Raw genomic sequence first — 13,451 nt, forward strand, 5'->3', positions numbered from 1 at the left:
TAATAAATTGTTGTTTAGGAATAAAAATGTGTTTCTATGAAGGGCTTCAACTGACCCTTCCTGTGTTTAAAAAATGGCACATTTGTTAAGTTGACATTTATTTATGTCAGATAGATGCAGATCCCACCTCTAGGACGCACACCTATGTGACAACCCCACAGTCTGCTTTAGCCTGGTTGCAGCTGCTGGTTGGGAAGCTAATAAAAAAAAAAAAAAAAAAAAAAAACAGCCTAGCAAGTTTTTTTTTACACAGTTTGTGTAACTTCTATTGATATTAATGAGTTGTGTAAGCAGAGTAGTACTGCGGGTTTTCACTTAAAGTGAATATGTCATCAAAAAAAATAACCTATTGTTTGAATCAAGTTTTTATGTTAAACATATTTTCTATGAATTATGTGTGACCTTTTTTCTAACTTTCCATTTTACTATTGATATTATAAAATAACCCTGGAATCTTGCAGTTTTCAGTCTGGCTTCAAGGCCTAAAACTACCGTAATCTGAGACATCCTGTTTTGTCTATAATGATAAGGAGGAGGCTGATGGAAAGGGATTAGTACAGGATTACAGTAAAAGATGTCATCACTAAATAAGGAATATAACAGATGAAACTCACAGCTCAGCCTCCCCCTCCCTGTGGAATGACCTTTGCAAAAGTCGCAAACTCCTGTCTATTGTTGCCTGGATTCATGGGGCTTTGTCACGATGCCGGCTGGCAGGTGGTGGATCCTCTGTGCCAGAGAGGGATTGGCGTGGACCGTGCTAGAGGATCGGTTCTAAGTCACTACTGGTTTTCACCAGAGCCCGCCGCAAAGCGGGATGGTCTTGCTGCGGCGGTAGTGACCAGGTCGTATCCCCTAGCAACGGCTCAACCTCTCTGGCTGCTGAAGATAGGCGCGGTACAAGGGAGTAGACAGAAGCAAGGTCGGACGTAGCAGAAGGTCGGGGCAGGCAGCAAGGATCGTAGTCAGGGGCAACGGCAGAAGGTCTGGAATCACAGGCAAGGAACACACAAGGAACGCTTTCACTGGCACTAGGGCAACAAGATCCGGCGAGGGAGTGAAGGGGAAGTGAGGTGATATAGGGAAGTGCACAGGTGTAAACACTAATTGGAACCACTGCACCAATCAGCGGTGCAGTGGCCCTTTAAATCGCAAAGACCCGGCGCGCGCGCGCCCTAGGGAGCGGGGCCGCGCGCGCCGGGACAGAACTGACGGGGAGCGAGTAAGGTACGGGAGCCGGGGTGCGCATCGCGAGCGGGCGCTACCCGCATCGCGAATCGCATCCCGGCCGGAGGTGGTAACGCAGCGCCCCGGGTCCGTGGAACCGACCGGGGCGCTGCAGTGAGGGAAGTGTAGCGAGCGCTCCGGGGAGGAGCGGGGACCCGGAGCGCTCGGCGTAACAGTACCCCCCCCCTTGGGTCTCCCCCTCTTCTTGGGGCCTGAGAACCTGAGGATCAGACTTTTGTCCAGGATATTGTCCTCAGGTTCCCAGGACCTCTCTTCTGGACCACAACCCTCCCAATCCACTAAAAAAAAAGTTCTTCCCCTGACCTTTTTAGAGGCCAAAATCTCTTTGACAGAGAAGATGTCCGAGGAGCCGGAAACAGGAGTGGGAGGAACAGATTTAGGAGAAAAACGGTTGAGGATGAGAGGTTTAAGAAGAGAGACGTGAAAGGCATTAGGGATACGAAGAGAAGGAGGAAGAAGAAGTTTGTAAGAGACAGGATTAATTTGACACAAAACTTTAAAAGGACCAAGATAGCGTGGTCCCAACTTATAGCTCGGGACACGGAAACGGACATATTTAGCGGAGAGCCATACCTTGTCTCCAGGGGAAAAAATGGGAGGAGCTCTTCTTTTCTTATCTGCGAATCTCTTCATGCGAGAAGAAGCCTGTAAGAGAGAATTTTGGGTCTCTTTCCATATGGTGGAAAGATCACGAGAAATTTCATCCACAGCGGGCAGACCAGAGGGCAAGGGGGTAGGGAGGGGGGGAAGAGGGTGACGGCCGTACACCACGAAAAACGGAGATTTGGAGGAAGATTCAGAGATTCTGAAATTATACGAGAATTCGGCCCAAGGTAGAAGATCTGCCCAGTCATCCTGGCGGGAGGAAACAAAATGTCGTAAATAGTCACCCAAGATCTGGTTAATTCTCTCTACTTGTCCATTGGATTGAGGATGGTATGCAGAAGAAAAATTTAATTTAATCTTGAGTTGTTTACAGAGAGCCCTCCAGAATTTAGACACAAATTGGACGCCTCTATCCGAGACGATCTGTGTAGGCAACCCGTGAAGACGAAAAATGTGTACAAAAAATTGTTTAGCCAACTGAGGCGCTGAAGGAAGACCAGGAAGAGGGATGAAATGTGCCATTTTGGAGAATCGATCAACGACCACCCAAATAACAGTGTTGCCATGGGATGGGGGTAAGTCAGTAATAAAATCCATACCAATCAGAGACCAAGGTTGTTCGGGGACAGGTAGAGGATGAAGAAAACCAGCGGGCTTCTGGCGAGGAGTCTTATCCCGGGCACAGATAGTGCAGGCTCGCACAAAGTCCACCACATCAGTCTCTAGAGTCGGCCACCAATAGAAGCGAGAGATGAGTTGCACAGATTTCTTGATGCCCGCATGACCTGCGAGATGGGAGGAGTGACCCCATTTGAGGATCCCAAGGCGTTGGCGTGGAGAAACAAAGGTCTTTCCTGGAGGAGTTTGCCTGATGGAGGCTGGAGAAGTGGAAATCAGGCAGTCAGGAGGAATGATGTGTTGAGGAGAGAGTTCAATTTCAGAGGCATCTGAGGAACGAGAGAGAGCATCGGCCCTAATGTTCTTATCAGCAGGCCGAAAGTGAATTTCAAAATTAAATCGGGCAAAGAACAGAGACCACCTGGCCTGACGAGGATTCAGCCGTTGGGCAGACTGGAGGTAGGAGAGGTTCTTGTGATCGGTGTAAATAATAACTGGAAATCTTGATCCCTCCAGCAGATGCCTCCATTCCTCAAGTGCTAATTTAATGGCTAGAAGCTCTCGATCCCCGATGGAGTAGTTCCTCTCCGCCGGAGAGAAGGTCCTGGAAAAAAAACCACAAGTAACAGCATGCCCGGAAGAGTTTTTTTGTAGAAGGACAGCTCCAGCTCCCACTGAGGAGGCATCAACCTCCAATAGGAAGGGTTTAGATGGGTCAGGTCTGGAGAGCACGGGAGCCGAAGAAAAGGCAGACTTGAGTCGTTTAAAGGCGTCTTCCGCTTGAGGAGGCCAAGACTTGGGATCGGCATTTTTTTTTGTTAAAGCCACAATAGGAGCCACAATGGTAGAAAAATGTGGAATAAATTGCCTGTAATAATTGGCGAACCCCAAAAAACGTTGGATGGCACGGAGTCCGGAGGGGCGTGGCCAATCTAAGACGGCAGAGAGTTTATCTGGGTCCATTTGTAGTCCCTGGCCAGAGACCAAGTATCCTAGAAAAGGAAGAGATTGGCATTCAAACAGACATTTCTCTATTTTGGCATAGAGTTGATTATCACGAAGTCTCTGAAGAACCATACGGACATGCTGGCGGTGTTCTTCAAGATTGGCAGAAAAAATCAGGATATCGTCCAGATATACAACAACACAGGAGTATAGGAGATCACGAAAAATTTCATTAACAAAGTCTTGGAAGACGGCAGGGGCGTTGCATAGACCAAAGGGCATGACCAGATACTCAAAGTGTCCATCTCTGGTGTTAAATGCCGTTTTCCATTCATCCCCCTCTCTGATGCGGATGAGATTATAAGCACCTCTTAAATCCAGTTTGGTAAAAATATGGGCACCTTGGAGACGATCAAAGAGTTCAGAGATGAGGGGTAGGGGGTAGCGGTTCTTAACCGTGATTTTATTAAGACCGCGGTAGTCAATGCAAGGACGTAGAGAGCCATCTTTTTTGGACACAAAGAAAAATCCGGCTCCGGCAGGAGAGGAGGATTTACGGATAAAGCCCTTTTTTAAATTTTCTTGGACGTATTCAGACATGGCAAGAGTCTCTGGGACGGACAGAGGATAGATTCTGCCCCGGGGTGGAGTAGTGCCCGGGAGGAGGTCAATGGGACAATCATAAGGCCTGTGAGGAGGTAGAGTCTCAGCTTGTTTTTTGCAAAAAACGTCCGCAAAGTCCATATAGGCCTTAGGGAGACCGGTTACATGAGGAAGCACAGGGACACGGCAAGGTTTACTGGGAACCGGTTTTAAGCAGTCCTTGGAACAAGAGGGCCCCCAACTCTTGATCTCCCCAGTGGACCAATCCAGGATTGGGGAATGGAGTTGAAGCCAGGGAAGTCCAAGAAGGATTTCAGAAGTGCAATTGGGGAGGACCAACAGTTCAATCCTCTCGTGATGAGATCCGATGCACATTAGAAGGGGCTCCGTGCGGAAACGTATAGTACAGTCCAATCTTTCATTGTTTACACAATTGATGTAGAGGGGTCTGGCGAGACTGGTCACCGGGATGTTGAACCTGTTGACGAGAGAGGCTAAGATAAAATTTCCTGCAGATCCAGAGTCCAAGAAGGCCACAGCAGAGAAGGAGAAGGCAGAGGCAGACATCCGCACAGGTACAGTAAGACGTGGAGAAGCAGAGTAGACATCAAGGACTGTCTCACTTTTGTGCGGAGTCAGCGGACGTCTTTCCAGGCGGGGAGGACGGATAGGACAATCCTTCAGGAAGTGTTCGGTACTAGCACAGTACAGGCAGAGATTCTCCATGCGGCGTCGTGTCCTCTCTTGGGGTGTCAGGCGAGACCGGTCGACCTGCATAGCCTCCACGGCGGGAGGCACAGGAACAGATTGCAGGGGACCAGAGGAGAGAGGAGCCGGGGAGAAGAAACGCCTCGTGCGAACAGAGTCCATATCCTGGCGGAGCTCCTGACGCCGTTCGGAAAAACGCATGTCAATGCGAGTGGCAAGATGGATGAGTTCATGTAGGTTAGCAGGGATTTCTCGTGCGGCCAGAACATCTTTAATGTTGCTGGATAGGCCTTTTTTAAAGGTCGCGCAGAGTGCCTCATTATTCCAGGATAATTCTGAAGCAAGGGTACGGAACTGTACGGCATACTCGCCAACGGAAGAATTACCCTGGACCAGGTTCAACAAGGCAGTCTCAGCAGAAGAGGCTCGGGCAGGTTCCCCAAAGACACTTCGAATTTCCGAGAAGAAGGAGTGTACAGAGGCAGTGACGGGGTCATTGCGGTCCCAGAGCGGTGTGGCCCAAGCCAGGGCTTTTCCAGACAGCAGGCTGACTACGAAAGCCACCTTAGACCTTTCAGTGGGGAACTGGTCCGACATCATCTCCAAGTGTAATGAACATTGGGAAAGAAAGCCACGGCAAAACTTAGAGTCCCCATCAAATTTATCCGGCAAGGATAGTCGTATTCCAGAAGCGGCCACTCGCTGCGGAGGAGGTACAGGAGCTGGCGGAGGAGATGATTGCTGGAGCTGTGGTAGTAACTGTTGTAGCATAACAGTCAGTTGAGACAGCTGTTGGCCTTGTTGCACAATCTGTTGTGACTGCTGGGCGACCACCGTGGTGAGGTCAGCGACAACTGGCAGAGGAACTTCAGCGGGATCCATGGCCGGATCTACTGTCACGATGCCGGCTGGCAGGTGGTGGATCCTCTGTGCCAGAGAGGGATTGGCGTGGACCGTGCTAGAGGATCGGTTCTAAGTCACTACTGGTTTTCACCAGAGCCCGCCGCAAAGCGGGATGGTCTTGCTGCGGCGGTAGTGACCAGGTCGTATCCCCTAGCAACGGCTCAACCTCTCTGGCTGCTGAAGATAGGCGCGGTACAAGGGAGTAGACAGAAGCAAGGTCGGACGTAGCAGAAGGTCGGGGCAGGCAGCAAGGATCGTAGTCAGGGGCAACGGCAGAAGGTCTGGAATCACAGGCAAGGAACACACAAGGAACGCTTTCACTGGCACTAGGGCAACAAGATCCGGCGAGGGAGTGAAGGGGAAGTGAGGTGATATAGGGAAGTGCACAGGTGTAAACACTAATTGGAACCACTGCACCAATCAGCGGTGCAGTGGCCCTTTAAATCGCAAAGACCCGGCGCGCGCGCGCCCTAGGGAGCGGGGCCGCGCGCGCCGGGACAGAACTGACGGGGAGCGAGTAAGGTACGGGAGCCGGGGTGCGCATCGCGAGCGGGCGCTACCCGCATCGCGAATCGCATCCCGGCCGGAGGTGGTAACGCAGCGCCCCGGGTCCGTGGAACCGACCGGGGCGCTGCAGTGAGGGAAGTGTAGCGAGCGCTCCGGGGAGGAGCGGGGACCCGGAGCGCTCGGCGTAACAGGCTTGCTGCAAAGCATATCTCTAAAAGCTGTTAAAAATTGCTCAGGCAAGATGGCTGCCCCCTATAACAATGTTCCATGAATAAAAAAAATGAAAAAAAAAAATATTAAAAATAATAGATAAAAAAAAAAAAAACATGTTTTAATATCTGATTCTAATCAGTGAAAAAAATCCAGAGAATACATTCCCTTTAACTTGCGTAAAACAGCTCAGACTTTAGGGAGTAAGGGGCTGTAAATCTCTATAGTGGGTCCCGCATATATCAGACATTTATGGCATGTCCTGTGGATATGCCATAAATGTCCAGATGGGAATATCTCTTAAATGGTTAACTATCACTTTAGATATAAAACTCTGAGCTATTTATATAGCAGCGCTTGCACGGAAAAGCAACCCAGATGGTAGTATGCTCATTTTCTGCAATTGATATTTACAAGGCATCACTGGACATATCGCCTGAGTTAACAATGTCTCTTATTTTCACTGAAGTTTCTCTTTTTACTGCTCTTCTGGTTAGATATGTTTTAGACTGTAAGAAGCAGCAAACATTTGGACGATGGCATCTGCGCCTGTGCATCAAGAATAAGTAGACATCATCACACTGACATATTGTAAAAAGTTTTTTGTTTTTTGTTTTAGGTAAAAATGAATGAATACAAATAAAATGAATAAATAAAACTATTGTTTACTTATCAGGCCTGCAGTTTTGTATTGTATTTTGTGAATTTATTTCTCGCAGGTCTAAGATTTCTACCTGCTGTTATAAATATTCAAAGACTGAAAACAATATACGTGAAATTACCACAGTGAAATCTGAGATACATATACATTAGATTTTGCTGCAGATATTACAGCCGATTTAGCCATGGGTTAATCCTTTAAAATGCAATGTTGTCATGTAGCAAGATTTTAATACTTTTGTGGCCAAAGCATTCTATTATATTTATATGCAAACCGTTCAAATGCAGTTTGTCTATGACACAGTGGTATAGTATGGCCATAATTCCATATCATATCCAACATATAAACAAGCAGACTGTTGTTAGTTAGCACTGCAGCGGCCATACTGACAACATGGCTTCAGGGAAGCATCACCGTCTAGACTTAGCCTATATCAAGTTTTTCTTCTGCTTCTCTGTCTTTATTGACATTAATTGTAGTCTACATTGTATGTCTGAAGATGATAGGTAAATGGAATAAGCTTAAGATTTAAGTAGTTAATCTTGTTTCCTTTAGTCTAACAGCAGCACAATGATGGGGTAACTCCGCCCCCGTGAGCTTGCATAAAAACAACCCCCTGTGAGCTTTAATAAAAACATCCTGAATAACTAGAGCCTCTCCTCCCCACAAGGGGATATAAGGCTCCCTGTAACCACTTCCCCTGAGTAATTATAACATATAACACAAAAATAACCTTAAGAGGGACGGAAGCTTGTGCTGCTGTCAGACTAAGGGAAACAAGATTAACTACTTCAATCTTAAAGGAGTACTCCGGCGCGCACTTTTTTCCTTTTATCCCATCCGGGCTGCAAAATAAAAGAAAACACACTTTCTCTTACCTGCCAACGAGCCCCCAGAGCCTCGGTACAGGTGTTCGGTCCCCGGGCTGTATTCTTCTTACTTCCTGTTAGCCCGGCAAGTCACACGGCGCTTCAGCCTATCACCGGTCGAGGCGGGACATCGCTGCGGCCGGTGATAGGCTGAAGCTCCATGTGACGTGCAGGGCTAACAGTAAGTAAGAAGAATACAGCCCGGGGACCAAACACCTGTACCGGAGTGTACCGAAGCTCCGGGGGCTCGTTGGCAGGTAAGAGAAAGTGTGTTTTCTTTTATTTTGCAGCCCGGACGGGATAAAAGGAAAAAAGTGAGCGCCGGAGTACTCCTTTAAGCTTCCCTATTGTCTGCCAGCAGCACAATGATGGAGATTTAAATAGTAGTAACCCCAGGGTTGGGAATAAAATATATATATATATATATATATATATATATATATATATATATATATATATATATTATAACAGCATCTATTGCAATCTTTGGAAAGTGAGATTTTCAGAAGGTAAATCTGCAAGTCTGTAATGCTTGGAAATTAAGTCACTCCCAGATAACACTAAAAAAAAACATCAAGACCGCAACGAGCGGTAATACAGGAGAATCCCCTGTACAGAGGTGACGCACATCCCCGCCCGAGCAGGAGACAGACACCATGCACAGCGCAGCGCAGCCATATTAAGCCGTGCTGCCTCCAGCATCTGCCCCCGACTCTAACAGCAAGGAGCGTGCCAAAATAATGCACAAAGCAGTGCTGTGCAAGTCCTGTAGTCCTGCTCACAGGACAGAAAAAACTCAGGGAGAATGGTTACAGGGAGTCTTATATCCCCTTGTGGGGAGGAGAGGACCTAGTTACTCAGGTTGTTTTTATTAAAATTATCCTAAGGTCCTGCAAGCTCACAGGGACGAAATTACCCCATCATTGTGCTGATGGCAGAAGATAGGGAGTCTTGAGTTTGTAAATGGGCAAAATAAAGCTAGTTCCTTAACCACTTTTAAACCAGGATAAACTGTAAAAAATTAAACTGTTTTAAATTTTTGATTTATATGTTTTCCATTAATAGCACTAAAATAATGCTTTAGGGTACATTCACAAGTACAGGATCTGCTACATATTTCTGCTGCTTACTTCGTGCAGCTGATTTTGCTACCGATTAAATTTAATGAGTAGCAAAATCAGCTGCACAAAATATTTACAGTTTACCCTGGTTTTTCTGCACAAAATATGCAGCTGATCCTGAATGTGTGAGTGGGGCTAGGGCTTTTTTCCCCATATATATATATATATATATATATATATATATATATATATATATATATATATAGAAAATGAACGGCAACCGCACTCCCATATGTTGCAAAAAAAGTGGTCTTTATTCACACAAACGTGAAGATGGCGACGTTTCGGCTAGCTCACCTAGCCATTATCAAGCAATACAATGCGCAAACTGGTGAGTATATATGGCCGCGCAGGGCCAGTCAATTAATGACGTCATATTACAAAATGCATTCAACTCAATACATCAAACATAATAAATAATGATCAAAGTGCAGTAAGTGTATCAATAGGGCCTCCCATGTTGGGACGCTAAAGTGTCCAATAGTTAAAAACTATATAAAAAACACTGTACGTTATAAAACATGTGCATGTGTCCATGTGCAGGTGCGCATTCTTGATTGTCTGGTCGGGGGCACGGGCACTCACCGGAACGATCCAGGAGACAGCATGTAAACAAAGGCCATGTGTTATGGCAACGGGACGCCGATCCTGTCGGCGTTCACTCTGGAGGCGGAGATGACGTCACTGCTAAAACATCCGCTGGTTGTTGCTAGGTTGCGTGTAAGCTTCTGCCTGCGCAGGCGCTTTGAAGCTATTGGTTTCACTGCAGCCATCTTTGTATAGGGAAACAGATCACAGCAGTCTCCACCTGTTCTTCTAGCCCATAGGTCAAAACGGGGTTGCTGGGTTGATTTTCTGAATAAACTGAATGAGGTACAGGTCCCGGAGGGGGCCATTCTGGCCTCATTCGATGTTGTCAGCCTGTACACCTCCATACCTCACGATGGGGGTGTACAGGCTGTCGCGGCCATTATCTCTTGTGATTTCTCACTAGAGAAAAGGACCTTTCTCACAAAACTTCTAGAGATAGTGTTAACAAAGAATCATTTTATGTTTAATGATGTACACTACGTACAACGCATGGGCACGGCTATGGGGACCAATGTGGCGCCAACCTACGCCAACATCTATATGGCACACATTGAGGAAAGCATCGTCTATGGATGCCACCACTTCAGCCATGTGCTGAGGTGGTGGCGCTACATAGACGATGTTTTCTTAATATGGACCGGGACAGCTACAGAATTGCATGCATTTCATGACTTCTTGAATAATATGATTGAGAGCATAAAATTTACCCTGACTTTTCCCTCTACGACGGTTAATTTTTTGGACACTATTGTGACTATCACAGGACAGGAATTACATACCGATATCTTTGTAAAACCAACTGACTGCAACTCGACATTAAGGTTTGACAGCAATCACCCTAGAAGCATGATCCGCTCCCTCCCAACTAGTCAGATGACGAGAGCCAAACGCATCATTAGTGACGATCAACACATAAATTGGGCACTTGACACGATGACACAAAACTTCATTAGGAGAGGTTACCCAGAATACTTGGTTAGGGACTGCAGGACTAAGGTAACGAGCATGAGGAGACATGAGCTACTCAAGGACCGAAAACCCAGGTCCGGAGATAGAGTGGCTTTTGTCTCCACATACTCGGAAGCATTACAAAGAATAACGAATATATTGAGGAAACATTGGCATATCTTAAGGGATGGGCATGACTGCATCTCTGAGTTTGAGAACCCACCCCTGATGTCATATAGAAGGGGGTATAATCTTAAGGACAAGCTTGTCAAGAGTGACATAGCTCTAGCGAAATCTCAACAAACCTATTTTTCTGGGGCTAGTAAAGGCTCTTTCCCGTGTCGATCTTGCATCAACTGCTCATATATGCAGAAAGGCAATGAGTTTGTGCATCCCAAGACGGGAAGGATATATAAATTGAAACATTATATGACGTGCACAATGGATCATATGATATATGTTCTCAGGTGCCCGCTGCTGTGGCAAATACAAAATGTACAAACAAGAAAGTTGCAACAGCACTCTAGGTCAAAAAATGGAGGCTCTCAGCGCACTTTTTGATCAAAATGTGTCCCCCCATCCACCACGCGGAGGTGGCCTCATATCGGATGGGACCCTAACATGATAACTCACCTCTGCTGTGCATATAGCCTCTGACTGTGTGACATGTTGGATCAGCCATTGACTAAACCACCTCCAGTCTGAGAGGGGTGGGGTGCACGGCTAAAGAGGGTGCCACACCCCCCAATTTACAAAATAAAAACAAAAGGAAAAATAGCCAGCACAACAACCTAATACACAGGTGCCCGCTGCTGTGGCAAATACAAAATGTACAAACAAGAAAGTTGCAACAGCACTCTAGGTCAAAAAATGGAGGCTCTCAGCGCACTTTTTGATCAAAATGTGTCCCCCCATCCACCACGCGGAGGTGGCCTCATATCGGATGGGACCCTAACATGATAACTCACCTCTGCTGTGCATATAGCCTCTGACTGTGTGACATGTTGGATCAGCCATTGACTAAACCACCTCCAGTCTGAGAGGGGTGGGGTGCACGGCTAAAGAGGGTGCCACACCCCCCAATTTACAAAGTAAAAACAAAAGGAAAAATAGCCAGCACAACAACCTAATACACAGGTGCCCGCTGCTGTGGCAAATACAAAATGTACAAACAAGAAAGTTGCAACAGCACTCTAGGTCAAAAAATGGAGGCTCTCAGCGCACTTTTTGATCAAAATGTGTCCCCCCATCCACCACGCGGAGGTGGCCTCATATCGGATGGGACCCTAACATGATAACTCACCTCTGCTGTGCATATAGCCTCTGACTGTGTGACATGTTGGATCAGCCATTGACTAAACCACCTCCAGTCTGAGAGGGGTGGGGTGCACGGCTAAAGAGGGTGCCACACCCCCCAATTTACAAAGTAAAAACAAAAGGAAAAATAGCCAGCACAACAACCTAATACACAGGTGCCCGCTGCTGTGGCAAATACAAAATGTACAAACAAGAAAGTTGCAACAGCACTCTAGGTCAAAAAATGGAGGCTCTCAGCGCACTTTTTGATCAAAATGTGTCCCCCCATCCACATTTTGATCAAAAAGTGCGCTGAGAGCCTCCATTTTTTGACCTAGAGTGCTGTTGCAACTTTCTTGTTTATATATATGTATAGATACACACACATTTTTTTTGTTTTTAACAGTTTTTGCTTCCAATAAAGGTCATAAAATACAAACAAATACATTGTCATTGTTGCTGATATATTATGTAACCTGGGACATAGTAGCCCCAGTTATAGAGGCAATACAACCCCCTGACATTGTCTGCAGAGCTGATCTTGATTTTCTATGACTCAACGATCCATTTTTTAAAATAATGTAAGTCAATGAAAAACAGATTATGCTGAGTGGCATACAGCAGCATTCATTTTAGCATCTATTTTTTTTTACTATAAAAGGCATATGTTAAAATGACCGCAATAATGTGGTGTGAATGCACCCATACTTATTACATTTTTATGTTTTACTACTATTTGGGCATTAAAGATGCAATTATACAAATAATGTTGGTTGTTCATGCCATATGTCACAATGGGCATGTTAGGGGCAGCCCTGAGCTCCCCCACAGCCTCTCACCCTGCCTACTTGATAATCTGCCTTAAGCAACAGACCCCAACTGTAAAAAAGTCCCTATAATGCATATGTCATATCTGTCTTGGTATGTGTTCACACACAGCCATTGGATTTGGTTGTGTTTTAACAGTGATATATTCCCCGGTCAGGGAATAGTTAAAGCACTTGGCTTTCTATCCAATAGCTCTTAGGGTGTGATTACAGAAGGTGAGCTCAGCTCCAGCTTCAGGGCTGGTGATTACATATGGACTTCCTGATGTCTTGCTGCTAACATGCTGCTGTGGAGCCTTTGTTGAAACATTCCTTGTTTGAGCTTTTAACCTCTTAAGGACCCAGGATGTCCCCGTACGTCTTGGCGTTTTCCGGTCTCTGCCGTTCGCCGGGCAGAGATCGGAACCGGATGCCTGCTGAAATCCTTCAGCAGGCATCCAGGGCAAACGCCGAGGGGGGCCATGTAGGCCCCCCATGTCGGCGATCACCGCAAATCGCAAAGGAAATCGCCCTTGCGATCTGCGGCGATACCGGGCTGATCGGGTCTCTGGGACCCGACCACCCGGTAATTTCGCATGATCCCGGCTGTCACAGACAGCCAGGACCATGCTGAAGAATAGGAGCGAGGTGGCAAGCCTGCCACCTCCTCCTATTCCCTGCGATCCGTCGGTTAGTTAACCGACCAATCGCAGGAGGGGGGGCGGTTACTTCCTCCCGCCCCGCCCGGCCCCTTGAAGTCCGGAGAAGACGGGAGGAAGACCGGAGGACGCGGCGGGGGACGGGGGAGTGC

Source organism: Hyla sarda, chromosome 4, assembly GCF_029499605.1.
Source record: "Hyla sarda isolate aHylSar1 chromosome 4, aHylSar1.hap1, whole genome shotgun sequence".
NCBI lineage: Eukaryota > Metazoa > Chordata > Amphibia > Anura > Hylidae > Hyla > Hyla sarda.